This window comes from Lissotriton helveticus, chromosome 8, assembly GCF_964261635.1.
Source record: "Lissotriton helveticus chromosome 8, aLisHel1.1, whole genome shotgun sequence".
Lineage (NCBI taxonomy): Eukaryota > Metazoa > Chordata > Amphibia > Caudata > Salamandridae > Lissotriton > Lissotriton helveticus.
In genome coordinates this window covers 1,223,151,507-1,223,174,554 of record NC_136069.1, presented here as the reverse complement: position 1 = coordinate 1,223,174,554, position 23,048 = coordinate 1,223,151,507, and the positions used below count along the sequence as shown (strand labels likewise).

At 49.1% G+C, this 23,048-nt stretch overlaps 1 protein-coding gene across 14 annotated transcripts in view; it reads right to left on the bottom strand.

Moving 5' to 3' along the window:
- LOC144773261 (uncharacterized) overlaps window positions 1–23,048 on the bottom strand; it is a 7,170,044-nt gene that overhangs the window by 2,339,281 nt on the left and 4,807,715 nt on the right. The gene's annotated exons all lie outside the window — the stretch shown is intronic.

The window sequence follows — 23,048 nt, the reverse complement described above, 5'->3', positions numbered from 1 at the left end:
TCAAGAAGACACCCCACAGAAAGACTAGGCCCATGCAACACTCACCACCCCTGGGCAAAGGGCCCCACCAGCAGGCCCAAAAAAACGACAAAAATCAGCACAATCCCAGCCCATCCATGGCCTCAATGGTGTTTAAATTCAACAAAACAGTTGTATCATGCACCCATAACCAACCCTGGTCCTACTGGATACTGTGGCTACCCACAATATAATTTATTTAATTTTCTGAAAAAGTTCCAAAATTGTACTTGCAGCAACTGTAATGCCCCAAACAAACTTACTTGTGAAAGTTGATTTCTAATCCAAAAGTGATCCAAAGACAGTCAAAAAGGCCTCAAATCCAAATATCCAGCAGCACCCACAAAAAGTAATCCTTCCAGCTCCAGATCCAAATGAAAGTGACCAGGAGATGGACAAAGCACTGGGAGGAGCCTGCTGGACAGGAACAGGAAGTTGGAGACTGTGGGGCACTTCCTTCCTCCCCCCCCCCCCAAAATGGACTCCTTGCAAAAAGAAAGGCCATGCAAATGTCAACCTGAGGAGTGATTCTGATAAAAATCATCATTTTCTGAAGGTTTATCCTGTTTGCTGGTGATTTTCTTGTGCGAAATTGCAAAATCTCTACTTCGCAAGTGCGAGATTGTTCCTTTCCGCCGCAACTACGTGTTCGCAATTGCGAACTCTCGCGAGATGTGCTGTGCAAGGTGGCAAGCCGCGATTACGTATTCGCGGGAGCCAAACTCCCGCGGGAACACGCAGCAAGATCCAAAATGGCGCAGCACTCTCAAAATATGATCGAGAAAAACAACTCGGCAAACGCTAAATGACGGAAAGTGAACGCCGTGCACCACGCCGCGCGCCGCAACCAAGCAAAAAATCCGCCGCGAGCGGATTCACGGATTTTCGACAAATTCGCGAGCGTTCGCGGATTGCGAATTTGCCAAAAATCCGCGAGCGGAGCGGATTTTACGCCCATACTTATTGGCCTCATGCTCTTTTAAGACCTTTGGGTTCATCTTGCGACTGCATGAGCAGCCCTCAAAGTCGTGGTCTGATGACAAACACCACAAGCAGTCTTCATGGGGATCAGTGATGGACATGTGACCCCCATACTCTTTACAGGGCTTGAATCCCAACTTTCTCGATGTTGCCATCTTACAGCTACAGTAAAATCATGAGAAAATACAAAGCAACTCGAAAACAGTATGGAAAGTCCCAGAAAACTGCTATTTTCTTATTCAACATTCCTGTGGGCCTCTGCCCGATTGTGGATTGACTGTCTGGTTTCAGTGTGATAGAGAACGAGGATGTGCATTTGGTGTGGTGTCCTTTTGTGGTGTTTTCACTGTGTTACAGTGAGTGTTGGTACAAATACTTTACAAATTGCCTTTGGGATAAGCCTGTCTACTCGTGCCAAGCTACCAAGGGGGTGAGCGGGGGTTATCTAAAGTGTGTATCCCCCTTACCATGACTCGACGAAGGGTCCCTATTTGGACAAAGGTACCTTCCTCTGACAACTAGAGAACCCCATTTCTAACAAATAGTTATTGCATTTAGCTTTGAATGGCCAGGGAACATGCTTTTCAAAGGGGTAAGTATTGTCAAAAGGAGGTTTCCTATTTAGGTCACCTACTGTCGAAGGGAAGTAGGAGATTAGCTCCTTGGTGAACTAACACATTAAATGGGGTGCATGGAGTGCATGCGGTGCATGAGTCTTTACCATGAATGCCTGAAACAGTCTTTTGGGCAACTAACAAACTGTGCTTTCTTTGGCTTCTGTGTTTGGTACATATATTGTTGTGTGCTGTTTTGTGTTGTAAGTACACAAGACGACTTGTTGTGCACTTTCTGTCTTTGATGCTACCACAAGAGCCCTCCAGGGCTGTCTAGGGGCAGTCATTACAGTGGCCATCTCCATAAGACAATCAATTGGATTTGTTTTAGCCACTGATCTTACAGTTATGGTATGCCATGCTGTGAACATGCCCTTGAATAAACAGAGACACAGCACCTCACCAGTGCACATCTAACTAGCCAAAAATGTAATGATTAAAATATGTGTCACCTTGAAGTCAGCCATGTTACTGCCGCTCCCTTCTATTAACTGATGGAATTAGAAAGGAAAAGGAGATGAAAGGACGGGTAGACTAGATTCATGTTCCCTTATCTGACCCTCAAGGGGAACTATAGGTTGATGGTTCCTATTTAAATTCCCAGGTGGCACCACCACTATTGCTCATGTTACTGCAACACTACATACAGTCGCAGAGACATCACAAGTCTCTTATTAGTAAGCCAGAGTAACTAGGTTGTGTATTATAAGTAAGTGTAATGCCCACCAGAAAGTAACTGATGATGTGGGAACGAATAATGTGTTTGCAGATCAGACAGCTAAGGAAAATGACGAAGTTGAAATTAAAAGAATGTTTTTAGCAGGCCCTGCTGGGTGGGTACCGGAAGTCACAATGTTTAAGTTGAAAGTAGGGCACATTTGAAGGGACGATGGATGGTGAATTAATAGGCTAGGGAGACAAATAGAATGTTGATGTATTTCCCGTGGTTATGATGAGACATTGCCCAGCCGGTGTACTGTATGGTGCGCATGACGCAAGATACTAGCAAGGGTACCTGTATGCCCCTGGTAATTTTGCACCACACTCAGATGAATTATATAGGAATAAACAGATATAATAATTCAAAGGATGCCCTGACTGAAAAAAGAATATGAAGTTTTAGCCTTGCCAGTTAGCCGAAAGTTTGCATTCTATTCATTAATAGGTCTTTTTTTAGACTGACATCCCTAACCTGCGCAGATGAGCTACAACCACCTCCATCACTTTGGTGAACACCTGAGGGGCACTTGGAAGACCAAAGGGGAGCACGGTAAACTGAAAATGCTTGTGGCTTACCTTGAACCGCAGGCAATACCTGTGGCCAAGCAGGATGTGAATGTGAATATACGCATCCTGCAGGTCCAACGCCACCATCCAGTCTCCTAGGTCTAGGACAGACAAGACCTGAGCCAAAGTGAGCATCTTGAATTTCTCCTTTTTGAGGAAGAGATTGATGGTCTGAAGATCCAAAATGGGCCAAAGCCCCTTGTTCTTCTTCGCGGAATCAGAAAGTAGTGGGATTAACAGCCATAGCCTACTTCTGAAGCAGGAACCCTTTCTAAAGCTCCTTTGGCCAAAAGAGCTGTAACTACATCTTGGAGCGGTTTTAAGTGATCCTCTTCCAGCTGTTCCTGGCTCGGCAGAATAGTATGAGGAAAAGAAAGTAAGAGAATAGCCCTCCTGGACGATCTGCAAGACCCACTTGTCTGATGTGATAAATCTCCAGCAGGGGAGATAGTGACACATTCTACCACCCATTGGAGTAGTGTGGTCCTGCAGAATCAACCCAGGGGTGCTTGGAGGCTGTGGCTGCCGGGGGCAGTGTGGTAGATTACTTTTGGCCTCCATTCCGAGGATGGAATGTACCGTGTCAACGTCCACGCACAGCTTGGCAGTCTGCGTGGGACGGTGGCTAGGATAGGGCTGATGCGACTGGAAACCCCTTCTGCTGCCATGAAAGGGGCGAAAGAAAGACTAGCCATAAGGAGTGGAGGAGAGGCCCAAAGATCTGTCCGTAGCTCGAGTCCTTGAACCTGATCAGGGCAAAGTCTGCCTTTTCCCCAAAAAGGCAGGTTCCATCAAAAGGCATGTTGATAGACCTGCCACCATTGGCATGGGTCTCCCTTCCATTTTTGCTGTTGCCTCATGTGTTTTTGCTGGTGTTAAATGCTTTGGACACTGTGCCACTGCTGTTAAGTGCCACAGTGCAAGTGCTCCCTATTGTAAATGAATGTATGGATTAGTGATTCCATGATTGTCTGGTTTGGTTTACTTGTCAGACCCTAGTACAGTGCACTGAGTGTGCCCAGGGCTCGTAAATCCAAATGCTGCTGGTGGGCTTGCAGCACCGGTTGTGCCACCCACGGAAGCAGTCATGTAAAATGTGTCTTGGGTCTGCTATTATAGAGTCAGTGTGTAGTCTGGTACTGTCATGCTGACTGGGCAAGTGCACCCACTTTCCAGTCCCTAAACCTTCCCTTTTCTTCATATCAGACACCACTCTGGTAGGCCCAAGGGCAGGGTGCTTTGTAAGTATAAAGTAGGACATGCCCTGGTGTGTGCGGCATGTCCTAATAGTGAATTACAGCCATTTTCGTTTTTCACTATTGCAAGGCTACCTGTTCTCTATAGGTCAGAATGGGCAGTTAGATTATTACATCTCATAATCCTAATTGGCTCAGGGAACATGGTAGAAATTCGAGTTTAATATGCCTGAACTCAGAATGGTAAAATACATCTTTTAGTGAAGTTGGTTTTAACATTCTTTGTTTGAAAATACCACTTTTAGAAAGTAGGTATTTTCTTGTCTAACTATCCAGGCCTGCCTCTGCTAGGTTGTGTATTCCTTGTCTTGAGTGACAGGGCTGGGGGATTCCAGGAGACAGAATGAATCTGCCCAGTGGTGAATAGAGAGATCTGCATCTAGATGGGTGGGAGGAGTTGCACCTGGGACCTGAATAGGGCTGTGCATTTCTTCCACAAAGCTGGCTTCACCTCCTGTGGTGCGGCTAATGTCTCTGCCCTGCACTGTGAAAGAAGAGAAGGAATCCTGCCAACAAAGTACTCCAGGGCTGTGCTTTCCCCCCACAATGCTGGCTCCACCTCCTATGGGGTGTCTGAAGTTTCTCCCCTGCACTGTGAAAGGAAAGAAGGAGTCCTGTAAACAGAGTGCTCCAGAACTGGTTTGGACTGGGCAAACGCCCCTCTGCCCTCAGAGGACAAAGGATTTTAGGGTATAAATATTGGGACCCTGATCCCAAGAAATTAGATCACTTTTGAACTACAAGAAGAAACCTTTGCTGAGGAGAGGAACCTGAAGAAACTGAGGAGAGACTATCCCTAAGTGCTGCTTGGGGGATTGGCCTGCAGTGGTTGCCTGACTGCCAAAGGAAGGAGAAAGGAACTTTGTGTGCTTTATTTCAACTTGTGAAAGATCTCCAAGGGCTTGGAAAAAGCTTTCCCCCCTGACCGAAGTCTCAGGACATGTAGACTTCACCAGCCTTTATGTATGGCTGCTGGCAATGCTGTTTCAGTGGCTACAGAGGCAGGTAGCTGCGACCGACTCTCACGACCGGCCCGGTGTCCTATTGGCACCGCATTGAACAATGTCTGCATCTTACAACGCAAGCTCTGAGCTCATCGACTCCGTCCTGACGCCGTCACTGAGCCGTTGCCTGCACCGAGGCTACACCGACTCGTACTGGTCTGACCGACGCTGTCACTGCTGCTGACTTTGAGTCCTGTGAATGCATTGGAGTTGGGCACCATCTCGCACACTTCATGACACACCGCCCGACTCGTACCGCTGCTCCCAAACTTCGGCTCTGTCGCCGCACCACAAGCTGCAAGCACCGCAACGAAGCACCGTCTCACCCTGCAACGTATGCCTCGGACCCACCGACTCCGTCAATGGGCCGTTGCCTGCACCACATCGAGGGACAACGCATCCTGCAAAGCTTTCTTTTCTTCAACGCGAAGAATGCCGGAACCGGCTCGCACGCCCGTGGATTTGTTAGACTCTGTGTTATTTCAGCAACGCTGTAGCCGCACAGGGCTACCGACTCCCACAGAACTTTGATTTAAGCCTTTTTAGCAAGAACTCTTGATTTCTAATAGTATTATGTATTATTTTTGTTGTTTATGGTCTTTATGGTCTTGTGGTAACTCTATATAAAAGATACTTACTTTTATAATTGTACAACCTGTGTGGTGCCCATTTGTAGTGTTGTCACTTAATTACTGTATGTGTTCACAAATGCTTTACACACTGCCTCTGCGATAAGCCTGTCTGCTCGTGCCAAGCTACCAAGGCGGTGAGCAGGGTTTATTTTAGGAGTATACCCCCTTACCCTGACTAGAGGAGAGGGTCCCTATTTGGCACAAGTACCTACCTGTGCCAACCAAAGACCCCCAATTCTATCATATAATTCTATGATTGGTAAACACTGCTTAGTCAGTGCAGACTATAACGCAACCACGTACTTCTAATAGTTGTTTTTGCCAGGGATGTCTATTTTTGACAAAATAATGCCTGGTTCAACCACCATGGAAATGACAGAATCCATTGCATTTGCTTACTGTGATTGGGAGGAAGAGAAAATAGAAAGCTACACCAACAGGCAGCTTAAGAGCTTCTGCAAAAAGTTTAAAAGTTCCGTGACCGGACTCTCCAGAAAGGAGCAGTTCCAAAAGGCGCTGAGGGCCTGGGTCAAGGCAAGGAATGCCCCTGGAAATTAAATTGAATATGAGGATACAGAGCAACAGCTTGAAGGACCACTGGATCCAGAAGGGAGGAGTGCAACCTCCCCGTTGGGTAGCAGTGTTTCTGCCCCAAGGCCTGTCCCCAGAAGAGCTGGCAGACTGGAAAGAAAACAGGATGCATTAAATGGAGATTGCCAAAACTCAAATTGAATGGGCAACTGGAGTTAGAAAGTAAGAAATTGTCTCTAGAGGAAAAGAGATTGCAGTTTGAACATGGCAAGGTTTTGAGGGAGTTGGATTTAAAGTCCAGGGGCTTAGAGATTACTCCCTCTGGTGGCAGCACACTGTCAGTACCTATGGAAGCTAGAGTGTATATCCCCAAGGATGTGGTAAAGGAATTTTATAAGAATGATGATATTAGAGCCTACGAGGTAGCCATGTCTTCCCACTGGGTCCCTGAAAGATTGGGGAGCGGGTTGTGGGGCGTTTCCTTAGAGAGGGGCGGGACACACTGTTAGTCTTGCCTTCTGAAGTCCCTAATTGTTATAGTCACCTGAACGATGCATTAATGCCTAGGTATGGTTTGACCCCTGAACTCTATAGGCAGAGGCACAGGAATTGCAAGAATATAGACAGCAGTACATGGGTGGAATATGTCACTTTCTTTTGCAGAGCCTTGGATGGTTGGGTAAAGGGCAGCAAAGTTAATGATTTTCAGGGGATTCTTGATTTTATTGCATTGGAGCACTTGTCCAGTAATTGTTTTCCAGAGCTGCGCCAGCACCTGATTGATAGCAGGCTGACTAACCTTAGGAAGCTTGTCGAGTAGGCGAACCGCTGGGTGAGTACCTGGATCCACAAGGGTCACATGGGAGCCTCAGCCAAAGGTGGGAAGGGTCCCCAGCAGAAGGGTGGGGGGGCATGGGTAAACAGAAGGAGTTCCATAAATGACCACAAAGTAATTCCAGAGGGAACCAAATGAAAGGTTCCCAGCCTCCCCCGAGAGAAAGCAAGGGGGCCGACAGGTAATCCTGTTCACCAGGGACCCCTGAAGTGTTACAAATGTGGTGACGTGCTTCATAAGGCGAATGGCCCCAGGTGCCGCCTATTTGGAATAGCAGCACCCACTGGTGCTCCACCCCGGCAGATGGTGAGTGTAACCTTGGGGGAGGAAATTGGTGTCCAAGGTCGGTGGGGTTCCGCAGAGATGTCCCTTGTCTCTTTAGGAGACTGTGAGGTGATCACAGGGACCCAACTGCCCAACAACACTAAGAAATGTGGTCAGTGAGTGACCATCAATGGCCGCAAGGTGGAGGCTCTTAGAGATACAGGAGCCAGTGTGACAGCTGTCAAGTGTCACCTGGTGTTTCAAGAGCAGATTGTCCCTCATGCATTTTGCAGAGTTGTTGCCGCCGACAACACAGAGAGCCATTGTTGAATGGCTCAGGTTCCCTTTGAGTGTGGGGGGGTTCTCTGGCACTCTTCAGGTAGCTGTGAGGCCCGCCATGCCAGTTGACTGTTTGTTGGGGGGTTGATTTGGAGTGCTCACCTTGGGGAAAGGTGGAGAAGAGTATTCACTTGGAGATGGTGGATCTGCCTGACTGGGCGTGTGTGATCACCCGGTCAATGGCAGCCCGTAGGGGTGCTCAAGAGGACCTGGAGCCTGAGAGTGAGGCTCAGGATCCTGCCTTAGAGAGAAGAGGCAGGGGGTGTGGGAAACCGGCCCCCAAAGTTCCCACGGCCCAGGATGAGGTAGACCCTGAGGGGGATGCCCTGGAGCCTATCGATGAACAGGTAGCTGAACCGGGGGACCTGCCTGAGCTGACCCATTGGCAGCAGGAAGGAGGCCTCTCCAGGGAAGAGTTCTGCCGGGAGCAGAGAGAATGCCCTTCTCTTGAGGGCTTACGGCAACAGGCTGCAAGCCAGGCAGCAGGTGATCAGTCTAGATCGCAGTGGATCTAATGGGAGAACAGTCTCCTGTATAGTGAGCCTAAGGTTGCTGAGCCTGGGTCAGCCCATGTGCTGGTGTTACCACAGAGCTTCAGAGCCTTCCTACTTGGGCTGGCTAATGATGTGCCATTGGCAGGACTTTGTGGCAGGACAAGACCTTTGAGAGGCTTGTCACCCACTTTCATTGGCCGCAAATGTGCAAGAGATCAGACACTCATTGCAGGACATGTCAGACTTGCCAGCCAAGTGGAAAGAGTGGGAGGAAACAGAAGGTTCCTCTCAAGCCACTCCCTGTGGTCAGTACCCACTTTGAGTAAGTGGGGATTGACATTGTGGGGCCACTGGACCCCAAGACAGCCATGGGCAACAGGTTAATCCTGGTCTTGGTGGACCATGATACCCGGTATCCAGAAGCCATACCTCTAGGGACAGTGAGGGCCCCCGTGGTGGGATGAGCACTGATGGGAATTTTCACCCAAGTAGGATTCCCTCAGGAGTTAGTGTCTGACTGGGGCCCCAACTTCATTTCCAAGTTTATGAGGTCCCTGTGGCAGGAGTGTGGGGTAACTTACAAGTTCATCACTCCTTACCACCCCCAAGGAAATGGGTTGGTTGAAAGATTCAACCGAACCCTAAAGGGCATGATTATGGGTCTTGATGAAACTATAAAGCGTAAGTGGGATGTCCTCTTACTATGCCTTTTGTTTGCATACCACGAGGTGCCACTGAAATCTCTGGGGTTCAGTCCCTTTGAGATTCTCTATGGACACCCAGTCAGAGGATTCCTGAGTGTGGTCAAGGTAGGCTGGGAGTAATGTCCCAGGAAACCTCCCCAGGATGTATATAGCCACATGCTGGCCTTCAGGAACCAAACTCAGTGTTTCAGACAACTCGCTGAGGCGAATCTGGAAGCCAGCCAGGAGGAGATGAAGCAATGGTATGACCAGAAGAACAAGTTACTTATTTCGGTAACGCTTTTTCTGGTAGATACAATATCTGCCTGTGGATTCCTCACCTTGTGAATATCCCCTTGCGTCAGCAACATTCGGAAATTCTTTTCGTAGCTTCGCGCCGACGTGGACTTGGACGTCATAGAGGCACGGCAGCGCTCGCAACTCCGCTGACGTCACCGACGCCTATAATAGGCCCACGCCGGCGTGATGACATCAGTTCCGCCCTTTTTTCCGTGCCTTAGAGGCACACGGCGGACCAATGACAGTAGACATATACACAGTATACGCAATACAAATATCAAGGTAACACACACAGTGTGAAGCAAATGCAATAAAACATTTGAAATAAACAACTCCTTGACAATAAAATAAAAACATAATAGAAACTCTGGCATAGAAGAGTGGATAACGGGGAGGCGGGTGGGTCAGTGAGGAATCCACAGGCAGATATTGTATCTACCAGAAAAAGCGTTACCGAAGGTAAGTAACTTGTTCTTCTGATAGATACATCTGCCGTGTGGATTCCTCACCTTGTGAATAGAGTCCCACAGCAGTCCCCACTCCCGGAGGAGGGTGTCCACTCTTCTAGACCAGGAAATCCTGGAGAACAGAGCGTGCAAAGTGACCGTCCCTCCTCACCTCGGAATCCAAGCAGTAATGCTTCGCGAAAGTGTGGAGGGAAGACCAAGTTGACGCCCTACAAATGTCCTCTACAGGAACACCTCTAGCCAATGCTGAGGATAAAGATTTAGCTCTTGTAGAATGAGCCCTTATACCCTCTGGAGGTTCCTTACCGCCACAGAGTAACAGATCTTTATACAGAGGACGATCCATCTTGATAAAGTTCTTTTATGGACATTCTTCCTCTCTTGCAGCCAGCAAACCCAATGAAGAGCTGGTCATCCAACCGACAGTCTTTAGATCTGTCCAGGTAAAAGGACACCGCCCTTTTGGGGTCCAGACGGTGTAATCTCTCCTCCTCCTTGGAAGGGTGTGGGGGAGGATAAAAGGTAAGGAGGGTAACGGATTGACCAAGGTGGAAAGGAGTCACCACCTTTGGGAAAAAGCAGCCCTGGTCCTAAGAACCATTCGATCAGCATGAATGGTCAAGAAAGGGGGCTTGGAACTAAGAGCTTGAAGCTCACTTACCCTCCTTGCCGAGGTTATTGCAACGAGGAACACTGTCTTAAGAGTCAAAAGCCTCATAGGACATTTGTGAAGAGGCTCAAAGGGAGCACCCATCAGAAAGGTCAAAACAAGATTTAAGTCCCACTGAGGCACAATAAAAGGAGTAGGAGGGAACTTATTCGTGAGGCCCTTCAAAAACCTTAAAACCACAGGAGATTTAAAAAGAGATGGCTGGTCAGGCAAGCAGAGAAATGCCGACAGCGCTGAAAGATAGCCTTCACTGTGGCAACAGCAAGCCCCTGTTGCGCCAGAGAAAGGGCAAACTGGAGAACATCAGTAAAATGGGCTCTCAAAGGGTCTATAGATTTCTCCCCACACCAAGCGACAAATTGACCACCTATAAGAATAGATGGACTTAGTGGAGTCACGCCTGGCTGACAAGATGACATCCACCACGTCAGGCGGGAGAGAAAAAGAACTCAGGTTGCCCCATTCAATCTCCAGGCATGAAGGTGTAAGGTCTGGAGGTGGGGGTGTAGAACCTGCCCCTCCATCTGGGAGAGGAGATCTGCCCTGTGAGGGAGACGGAGTGGCGGGTGAGAGGAGAGGTGGAGAAGGTCTGAGTACCACACCCTTCTTGGCCACTCCGGGGCGATCAATATAACTTGAGCCCGGTCTTGGCGAATTTTCCTCAGAACCCGAGGAATCAAGGGTATGGGAGAAAACGCGTAAAGGAGTTGAGAGCTCCAACTCAACTGAAACGCATCCCCCAAGGCTCCTTGCATCGGATACTGGAGACTGCAGAATAATGGGCAGTGAGCATTCTCTTGAGTAGCAAAAATGTTCACCTGAGGAGTTCCCCACGTCCGAAAGATGTGTCGAACTACCTCCGGATGAAGCCTCCACCCGTGGTCGGCAGAGAACTGCCGACTGAGACTGTCTGCACGAACGTTCTGAACACCGGCCAGATGATTTGCTATCAGACAAATCTGATGGTCCTGAACCCAGGACCAGTGACGCAGAGCCTCTCTGCAGAGACACTGCGACCCCACTCCTCCCTGCTTTTTGATGTACCACATCGCGGTCGTGTTGTCCGTCAGGACCTGAACCGACCGACGGCGAAGGGAAGGGAGGAAGACCTTGAGCGCCAGACGTATCGCCCGCAACTCTAGAAGGTTGATATAAAGCAACCTTTCCTCTGGAGACCAAAGACCCTTGACCTCCAGGTCCCCCAGATGAGCACCCCACCCTAGAGTGGATACATCCGTTATTACCGTGGCCACCGATGGAGGAAGTTGAAAAGGCTTTCCTTGCGACAGATTGCCTTCCACGCTCCACCAAGACAGATCCGCCGCAGTTTCTCTGGAGATCCTCACTGACTCCCTGAGATCTCCGTTGTGTTGATACCACTGCCTGCGGAGGCACCACTGGAGTGCCCTCATGTGACAGCGTGCATGGCTGACCAACAGAATGCAAGAAGCTATCAGACCGAGCAGGCGAAGGACCTTCAGGACTGGAACAACCGCTCCATTGAAGAATAAAGGAATCATTTCCTGTATGTCGCAAATCTTTTGAGGAGGAGGGAATGCACGACATACAGTAGTGTCCAGTACCGCACCTATGAACAGGTTTGCGCTGGGAGGGCACCAGGTGAGACTTGGGTACATTTATCGAAAAACCCAACCTGTGCAACAAATGAGTTGTCTCTTGCAGATGATGGTGCACCTTCTCTGGCGACTCCGCTTTGATCAGCCAGTCGTCTAGATACGGGAATACAGGAATCCCCGACCTCCTGAGATGTGCTGCCACCACTGCCATCACCTTGTTGAAGACCCGAGGCGCAGTAGTAAGACCAAACGGAAGGTCCGCAAACTGGTAGTGCTGCGACCCAACTGTAAAACGGAGATACTTTCTGTGCGACTTCAAGATGGGAATATGAAAATACGCATCCTGCAAGTCGATCGACACCATCCAATCCTCTTCCAGAAGCGCTTAAAGAACCTGTGCAAGAGTGAGCATCTTGAACTTTTCCTGTTTCAGGTAAAGGTTCAAGATCCTGAGATCCAGGATTGGCCGAAGTCTGCCATCCTTCTTGGGGATCAGAAAATACCGGGAGTAGCATCCCTGACCCCTCTCCTGGTCCGGAACCACCTCTATCGCACCCTTTCTGAACAGTGCCAGGACTTCTTCCTGCAGGAGAAGCAGGTGGTCCTCCGAACAAAAACCCTGGCAAGGAGGGTAATTTGGGGGAAACTCCCAAAAGGGAAGAGCATACCCATTCCCCACGAGATTGAGAACCCAAAGATCCGATGTTATCAATTCCCAATCTCGTAGAAAATGGGTGAGCTGGCCTCCCACTGGGCCCACATGATCCGGAATGGCGGATCTAGGGCTGCTTTGCTGCGTTGGCAGGGGACTGGGAAGGGGAAGAGGAGGAAGAGGAGGAGATTTGACGGCCTCGAGAACGACCTCTTTGTTTACCCCTGTAAGATCTGTACAGCGTGTTTTGTTGCTGCTGCGGCTGCTGCTGCGTATATTTGTAGGATCGAAAGGAAGATCTGCTAAATCCTCTAGTACGCCTTCCAAAAGTGCCCCTGGTCTGAAGGCCCAATGACTTGGCTGTCGCTCTGCTGTCTTTAAAGCGTTCTAAAGCAGCGTCTGCCTTCTTGCCAAACAAACCAGATCCGTTGAAGGGGAGATCCAACAACGTAGTTTGGACATCTGAAGAAAACTCACTCGACTTCAGCCACGCAGCTCTCCTCGTAGCTACAGAAGAGCCCATGACCCTTGCCACAGAGTCCGCCGTGTCCAACCCACTCTGAATCACCTGCCTTGCTGCAGCCTGAGTGTCAGAGATAACCTCCTGGAAGTCTTTTCTATCCTCTTCAGGTAATTTGGGTACCAACTGTTTTACAGTGTCCATAAGGGCGTGAATATAATGTCCCATCAAGCAGGTCGCATTTGTGGAGTTCAGTGCCATACTAGCAGAGGAGAAAATCGTTTTAGCAGCCTGATCCTGCTTTCTCGACTCTTTTTCAGCTGGAACCTGAGGAAAAGCTCCTGTTGATCGTTTGGAACAGGCAGCCTGTGCCACCAAACTCTCAGGCAGAGGGTGAGTGGATAAAAACTCTGGGTCATCTGGAGCAGTCCTGTACCTTCTGGCAACAGCCCTAGACACAGCAGGAGCTGACAAGGGTTTCTTCCAAACCTCTAAAATAGGATCCCTAAGGGCATCATTAAAGGGCAGCAATGGTTCAGTCACAGATGATGGAGAGTGAAGAACCTCCGTGAGCAGATTTGACTTGAACTCAGCAGTAGGTAAAGCAATGTTCAACAAATTTGCTGCTTTTTTAATCACAACATGGTAAGGAGCCACATCTTTAGAGGGTTTGTCTGTTACTGAAACTAAATCCCACTCAGGGGACAGTTCAAGACCACTGGCCACCGAAAGATCCTCATAAGGGTCCTCAGGATCCTGTAGCTCACCCTCCTCCAAATACTCCTCACAATAGCTCTCTTCTTCCATCAGTCTCTGGGCTTCACGCCTCGACCTGTGCTTCACTTTCGAAGTCGACGGATCCACTGTCGACTCCGTCGAAGTCGGAGCCGGCGCCGAGACCGACGCCGGACGAGGAAGAATTCCAAGACATCGTTCGGGGTTCGGCATCAGAGATGATGGAATCAGCGTCGAAGGATTCGGCGGCGTCGACTTCGGCGTCGATGGCTTCGGAGTCGAAGGCCTCGCCGGTGTCGGAAAATGCCAATGCAGCACCGGAGCCGGCATAAATTGCATAAAGGGCGCAGGGGCATAGATTTGGGGGACACCCAGACCAAATGCCATCGGATCCGTGGGACCAACAGGAACCCCAGAGGGGTACATAGCCCTGGAGTAGATACCATACATCGCATTTAGAAAATGCGTCGGATCCTGACCTGGAGCCGGGAAGGCTGGGTACGAACCCCCAGGTGGTTCTTGAGGGCGCGGAGTCGATACGACGTCAACCTCCTCTTCAGGCTGGTACACCGGAGTCGACAGACCATCGGGCAAAGGAGCCTCTCCCTCTCCAATTATCTCCTCCTCACCTTCATCCTCCCGATCTGGAGAATGGGATGGAACCGGAGATGGATTCGCTGTCCGCTTCGGCGAACCAGGCGAATTCGCATGCGACGCCTCACCTCCGGTGTCCTGTTCTTCCGAAGCCGAAGACACCACTTCTTTCTCGACCAGCTTCACCTGCGACTTTGGCTTAGAACCCGAATCTTTCTTCGAATGATGTCGGGATTCATGAGATCTTTTCTTATGCTTCTTTTTTGAAGATCTCGAAACATGGGCCGATGACGAATCCGAACGCGACCTCGAGTGAGATCTTGACCTGGAGCGTCGAGTCTGTGACCTCAATTTCTTCTTCTCTTTACTTCCTTTAAGCTTTGCGACAATAAGCTTAGCTTCTCTTTCCCGGAGGGCCTTAGGAGTCATCTTCTTACAGGATCGGCAGTCTTCGACATCGTGGTCGGAGCTAAGACACCATAAACAATATTCATGCGGATCCGTAATGGACATGGTTCTGCCGCATTCTCCACAGGCTTTGAAACCCGTCTTCTTCGAAGACATGTTGAAAGAGGGGATAAAGTAACACTAACAATTACAAAGTAACAAAGTCACTGTAAAAGCTACAGACGATCCCTAGAAAACCGTTAGCGTCGACGACGCGGAAAAAAGGGAACTGATGTCATCACGCCGGCGTGGGCCTATTATAGGCGTCGGTGACGTCAGCGGAGTCACGAGCGATGCCGTGCCTCTATGACGTCGAAGTCCACGTCGGCGCGAAGCTATGAAAAGAATTTCCGAATGTTGCTGACGCAAGGGGATATTCACAAGGTGAGGAATCCACACGGCAGATGTATCTATCAGAATGCCACTCTGGTAGAGCTTCAGCCTGGTCATAAAGTGTGAGTCATGGCCCCAGTGGAGCCCTGCGCGCTCCAAGATAAGTGGACCGACCATTTGAGGTTGTGGAGCGCTAGAGTCCAGTTAGTAGTTACCTACTTGCCTTGGTGGACTTGCAGTCTCCCAGGAAACCCTTGCAGGTCTGCATGTCTACTGCCTTAAGCCCCATTTGGAGAGGTCCGATGTGGGCATGCTCTTAGCAACAGATTCTGGAATGGAGGAGGAGACTAGGCCAGATGTAGGAGCCATTTACCGACCGGTAACGGCCGATTTCGGCCGTTACCGACCGGTAAATGGGTTTTTGTGATGTAGGGGCACATTTTTACAGAATCTGTAAATTTACAGATTCCGTAAATTTACCGATTCTGTAAAATACCGAATCGGTATTTTTACCGATTCGGTAAATCTCAGATGTAGGTGGGACTCTTCAGAGTCCCAATGGCCCTACAAATTCGGTATTTTACCACCCAATCCAATTGGGTGTTAAAATACCGAATTCAGGTGTGCATGCACATGTGTGTATGCACACCTATGCCATGTGACAGACAGACATGCCCTTAGGGCATGTCTGTGTGCCACATGGCGCACATGTCAATTTCTGGGGTGCCAGAGGGTGTCAAAGTGACACCCCCTGCACCCTTGCAGAATTTGGTATTTACCGATTCGGTAATTACCGAATCAGTATTTCCCATTGATTCCTATGGGCTGTAAAGCCCATAGGAATCAATAGGAAATACCGATTCAGTATTTACCGAATCGGTAAATACCGAATTTTACCGATTCGGTAATTCCACATCTGGAATTACCTACATCTCCCCCCCCTCTATTTTACCACTTCTTAAATACCGAATCGGTAAAATTCGGTATTTAAGAAGTGGTAAAATAGATTAACCTACATCTAGCCCTGAGTCTCTTCCTGACCTCCTATCTGCAACTGAGCAAGATGGATCAGTGGATGGTGTTAACCTCTCTTCCACTCTGACCCATGAGCAACATAATGATTGCTGCCAGTTGCTGGGACAGTTTTCTGACATGTTCTCCCTGGTTCCTGGTAACACAGATTGGTGCGTCCATGATGTGGACACAGGAGACAGCTAACCTGTGAAGCATAAAGATTACAGGGTAACTGACAGGTTGAGGGCTTGCATCAAAGAAGAGGTCTCAAAGATGCTTGTGCTAGGGGTGATTGGGTCCTCTAGCAGTCCTTGGGCCAGCCCAGTGGTCCTAGTCCCAAAGGCTGCAGCGCCGGGTGCCACACCCGAACTCCAGTTCTGTGTGGACTACCGAGGGCTCAATTCGGTCACGAAGACTGACGCGCACCCCATCCCCAGAGCTGATGAGCTCATTGATCGGCTAGGGGCTGCACGGTACCTCAGCACATTTGACTTGACGTCTAGGTACTGGCAGATCGCCTTGACTGATGGGGCAAAGGAGAGGTCAGCATTCTCCACACCAGATGGGCATTTCCAGTTCTGGGTTATGCCCTTTGGGATGAAGAATGCCCCTGACACCTTTTGGTCAACCAGGTGTTGGTTGGACTGGATGAGTTTAGTGCCGCCTACCTGGATGACATCTCAGTGTTCAGCACCAATTGGGAAGAACATCTGTGCCACCTCTGGGAAGTGTTGTTGGCGCTGTGAAAAGCAGGCCTCACGATCAAGGCAAGTAAGTGCCAGATCGAACATGGTTCCATGGTGTACTTGGGACACCAAGTTGGGAGCGGCCAGGTGGCCCCCTACAACCCAAGATTGAAACCATTCTGGCTGGGGAGCCCCCAAAACCCAGACAGAGGTGAGAGCCTTTTTAGGACTCACAGGGTACTACAGAAGGTTTGTCAAGGGGTATGGCAACATTATTGCACCCATGACAGAGCTGACTTCCAGGAAGCAGCCGAAGAAAGTGATTTGGACTGACACCAGTCAGAAAGCTTTTGAGTCCCTGAAAGCTGCCATGTGCACGGTGCCCCTGCTCCTGGCACCCAACTTCTCCAGAGAGTTTATTGTTCAGACAGACGCTTCAGAGCATGGTGTGGGGGCTCTTTTCTCACAGATGAATGAGGAGGGCCTAGATCAACCTGTAGCCTTCATCAGTAGGAGGTTACTTCCACGATAACGGAGGTTGAGTGCTATTGAACATGAGGCCTTTTCTGTGGTCTGGGCACTAAAGAAGCTGAGACCATACCTGTTTGGGACTCACTTCCGGTTCAGACAGACCACAGGCCCCTCAGATGGTTAATGCAGATGAGGGGTGAGAATCCAAAGCTGTTGAGGTGGTCCATTTTCCTACAGGGTATGGACTTTACGGTGGAACACCACCCTGGTACAGAACACACCAACGCTGATGGCCTGTCCGGATTTTTCAGCCTTAGTGTTGAAAACTCCCAGGCGGTAGAGTAGTTCTCCCCACATTTCAGCTGGAGGGGACACGTGTTAGACCTGGCACCATTGGCGTGGGTCTCCCTTCCATTTTTGCTGTTTCCTCATATGTTTTACCTGGTGTTAGATGCTTTGGGCACTGTGCAACTGCTGTCTAGTGCCACAGTGCAAGTGCTCCCTATTGTAAATAGATGTATGGATTAGTGATTCCATGATTGGCTGGTTTGGTTTACTTGTCAGACCCTAGTACAGTACAGTGAGTGTGCCCAGGGCTTGTAAATCAAAATGCTGCTGGTGGGCTTGCAGCACCGGTTGTGCCACCCACAGAAGCAGCCTTGTAAAATGTGTCTAAGGCCTGCCAATGCAAAACCTGTGTGCAGTCTGGTACTGTCATGCCGACTGAGCAAGTGCACCCACTTGCCAGTCCCTTAAACATTCCCTTTTTTGCATATCAGACACCACTCTCGTAGGCCCAAGGGCAGGGTGCATTGTAACTATTAGGTAGGACATGCCCTGGTGTGTGCGGCATATCCTAATAGTAAATTACAGCCATTTTCGTTTTTTACTATTGCAGGGCTACCTGTTCTCCATAGGCCAGATTGGGCAGTTAGATTATTACACTTTATAATCCTAACTGACTCAGGGAACATGGTAGAAATTTGAGTTTAGTATGCCTGAAGTCAGAATGATAAAATACATCCTTTAGTGAAGTTGTTTTTAACATTCTGTGTTTGAAAATACCACTTTTAGAAAGTAGGTATTTTCTTGTCTAACTATCCAGGCCTGCCTCTGCTAGGCCATGTATTCCTTGTCTGGAGTTTGAGTGACAGGGCTGGGGGATTCCAGGAGACAGAATGAGTCAGCCCAGTGGTGAATAGAGAGATCTGCATCTAGATGGGTGGGAAGAGTTGTACCTGGGACCTGAATAGGGCTGTGCCTTTCATCCACAATGCTGGCTCCACCTCCTGTGGTACGGCTAATGTCTCTGCCCTGCATTGTGAAAGAAGAGAAGGAATCCTGTCAACAAAGCGCTCCAGGGCAGTGCTTTCCCTCCACAATGATGGCTCCACCTCCTGTGGGGCGTCTGATGTTTCTGCCCTGCACTGTGAAAGGAAAGAAGGAGTCCTGTTAACAGAGTGCGCCAGAACTGGTTTGGACTGGGCAAAGGTCCCTCTGCCCTCGGAGGACAAAGGATTGTGGGGTATAAATATTGGGACCCTGATCCCAAGAAATTAGATCACTTTTAGACTACAAGAAGAAACCTTTGCTGAGGAGAAGAACCTGAAGAAACTGAGGAGAGACTATCCCTAAGCTGAAGTGCTGCTTGGGGATAGGCCTGCAGTGGTTGCCTGACTGCCAAAGGAAGGAGAAAGAAACTTTGTGTGCTTTATTTCAACTTGTGAAGGATCTCCAAGGGCTTGGAAAAGAGCTTGCCCCCTGAACGAAGTCTCAGGACATGTACACTTTACCAGCCTTTGTGGATTGCTGCTGGAAACGCTATTTCAGTGGCTACAGAGGCAGGGAGCTGTGACCGACTCTCACGACCGGCCCGGTGTCCTATTGTCACCGCATTGAACAACGTCTGCATCTTGCAACGCAAGCTCTGAGCTCACCGACTCCATCCTGACGCCGTCACTGAGCCGTTGCCTGCACCGTAACCTGTGGACACTGTGACGTGCAACACCTTGCTACACCGACTCGTACTGGTCTGACCGACACCGTCACTGCTGCTGACTTCGAGTCCTGTGAACGCATTGGAGTTGGGCACCGCCTTGCACACTTACCGCTGTACGGACTGATCTACGCCAGCTCCCGAACTCCGGCTCCGTTGCCGCACCGCAAGCTGCAAGCACCGCCACAAAGCACCGTCTCGCCCTGCAACGTACGCCTCGGACCCACCGACTCCGTCAACGGGCCATTGCCTACACCGTATCGAGGGACAACGCGTCCTGCAGCACTTTCTTTTCTGCAACGCGACAAACGCCGGAACCGGCTTGCACGCCCATGCCTGCCGCATCAAGTAAAGGTACTGTGACCGAGTCTGTCGACACTGGAGTTCGCCTCGGACCGAAGCGGTCTGCTGGATTTGTTAGACTCTGTGTATTTCAGCAAAGCTGTAGCCGGACACGGCTACTGACTCGCACAGAACTTTGATTTAAGCCTTTTTAACAAGAACTCTTGATTTCTAATAGTATTGTGGTTATATTTGTCATTTATGGTCTTGTGGTAACTCTATATAAAAGCTACTTATTTTTATAATTGTACAACCTGTGTGGTGTCCATTTGTAGTGTTGTCACTTGATTATTGAATGTGTTCGCAATAGGCTTTACACACTGCCTCTGAGATAAGCCTGTCTGCTCGAGCCTAACTACCAAGGGGGTGAGCAGGGATTATTTTGGGAGTGTACCTCCTCATCCTGTCTAGAGGAGAGGGTCCCTATTTGTCACAAGTACCTACCTGTGCCAACTAGAGACCCCCAATTCTAACACATGTCCATCAAATTGGCCTGGACATCCCCCGAGAAGCCCGTTGTGTGAAGCCAGGCGTGGTGCCTCAAGGCCACTGTCGTTGAAATAGATCTGCCCAGCGAATCGGTTGTATCCAAACAACACCATATGGCGAATTTTGCTGCATCTCTCCGGTCCTTGACAGCTTGGGAGAGCACAGCAAGGGCCTTCTCCAGGACTTGTGGCAGCACCTGCACAACCATCTCCCAAAGAGAATGTCAAAAACATTCCAAAAAGAATGCAATATTTTCGGAGCGCAGTGCCAGACTGGAGGAAGAAAACATCTTGTTCCCAAATGAGTACAGTATCTTGGATTCCCTATCCGGAGGGGCGGAAGGGAATGCACCCTGGGAAGTAGAGGCCTGCACCACCAAACTTTCTGGGGTGGGGTTTTGGCTGAGGAACTTTGGTGTTGGGCGATGTCAGCCTGCAATAGTCATGTTCCTAGAAGGACGTCCGTAAGTGCCTCATTAAAGGGCAAAAGGGGTTCAGAGGTAGAAGCACTTTGGTCAGGCAATTAGTCCTGACCTGCACTACGGGCAGCTCCAGTCCAAGAACCTCAGCTGCTCTCTCAACCACCATAAATATATCAATAAACAGAACAAAATGCCAGTACTGCACTATTCTTTGGCCTTACTATGAAAAGTAATGAATAAAACTACTGCCTTCAAAAAACACTTTTTCAGTTTCAGTTTACTCAGTAAACTTTATTTGTGTCTTATTTTAACACTTTTGTAACAAATTCTTCACAGAAAATATTTTTCAAACTGCTCTGAATTGGGCACATTCACTATTTGGATTGCTCTATTTTCTCTTTTTTATATGTTTTTTATGAGCCCCTTATAGAAACATACTTCTCAATTACCCTTTAAAAAACATACTCAATATCAACATACACACTGTGTCAGAATCATACATCGATTAGACTAATCCTCACATCCATCTGTACATTCTTGCATCATTCATACACCTGCCTACCCTGGGGTAACTTCACGGTACCCTTTTTCCGGAAAGGCACTCTTAATTAAATATTTCTTAGATACACAAACAATATTTAGAATGAAAGGCCATCAACATGTTTTAACACAATTCAAACTGTAACAACAGAATCGATCACTTCAGATTGGCCTAGGCAACACTATGGTCGCAACACTATGGTCTACGCGTTTCGAATCTCCTGAACTATGGGGATTCTCCTCAGAACCAATGATTTCTTAAAGTCTTGAAGGATCTTATGACGGTCTCAAGTATTTTGATTGCCTTGAACCTGTGGCACTATTCTATGATGGACTTCACAATTGTATGTCAGAATCACCGTCCGACCGGTATCACCGTCCTTTTTTAAGGGCTCGAATATGTGTAATCAATCTAACCCTGGCAATTTCGAAGCCGCTCCTTAATCTAGAGACCATTGTGTAAACTAATCACTGACTGCAACGCTGCAACATCTTAACCACCATGTCATAGGACGTCCCCTCCTCCCTAGCCACCGTAGGTGGAGAGAGCATGCCAGTGTCTGGGGAAGCATCCAGACCACTGGCTTCCCCAAGTTCCGGATACCAGCCTGTAATCTTCTCAGAGACATCCTGGTCTAATGGGTCTCCAGACTCCTCCCATTCCGCTCATGAGCCTAGCATGTCCACAAAGTGCTCCGGCGACAACATAGAACCCCTGGGTTCTGTCGACGTCGGAATCGGCGTCGCTCAATGCCATTCCGGCTCTGTTTCATCAGGGATGAGGAATGGGCTTGAGCTACTGACGGGCGAAGTCGTGGGCACCCACTTCGGGTTCAACACTGGGGAAGGGCACGTTGGCACGACCAGCGTCAAACCGGATCCGGGATCGGATCCCTGAGGCCCCACGAAGTTGACAATGTCGAACCCGAGGAGGCTCCATCCAACTTTGCGGGTCCGAGGGCTCCCCAACAGGGTTATTCCGCTCAAACACGCAGCGCATGGCCTCGTAAAAATCTTTAATTTGAGCAGGAGTCACACCAGCTCCTTGAAAGGGAGGGAGGCGCAAAGTCGACTCTGGCTCCTGCTCTGCAGAACCGTGCCTAGAGCGTTGGTGTTCCTTCCCTCTTTCGACGACGGACGCCAGTTGAGGTGAAGTTGAAGTCCGCTTGGATTTCTTCTTCTTCTTGTGCCTCTTCCCTGAGTGTCCAGATGACCTTGAATGGGAGGAAGAGGACTTAGGGCTCCGTGAGCGATCCCACCACCTCCTCTTCCTGGATTGGGATCATGACCTCCTCGGAGTCTCACTAGACTGTGTCAACTGCCGGGCCGCGGGCAACTTCACCACCCGCTTCCTCAAGGTCTTCGGGGCCATCGTCCAGAAGTCTGAACACAGCTTCGAATCGTGGTCGCGTTCATGACACCACATACATAAGCAGTGGGGATCGGTAACCAACATCATGCAGGAAAAAGTCCTGCATGGTTTAAAACCTGTCTTGCTACCGGACATCCCCTGCACACGAAGGCGTACTCAAAAATATCGACAAAAGTCGAGAAAAAAGCCTACCAAATAACGGCAGAGGAGTAACTGGCGCGCAAGGAAAATAACTGACATCCGTATGCCTGGGTGGCGCCTTTGTAGGCACCACAACCTCATAACTGAAGCTACCTATGCCAACGACGTCACGCAGAGCCGAATTAAGCCACCAGACATCACAAGCAAGTGTTATTGCTCAAAAAAAGTTTCTGGATCCAGCCTGACGACTTGGAAATTCAAAGGGAATGAACCTGCAGCTAGAAGTCTCTATCAGATATATATATTCACAAATACATACAGTATATAGGTAAAAAGGAAAAGCTAAAAATCAAAGCATTTCCCAACAACAAACTTTATGGCAAGCAAATGACATATGAAAAAC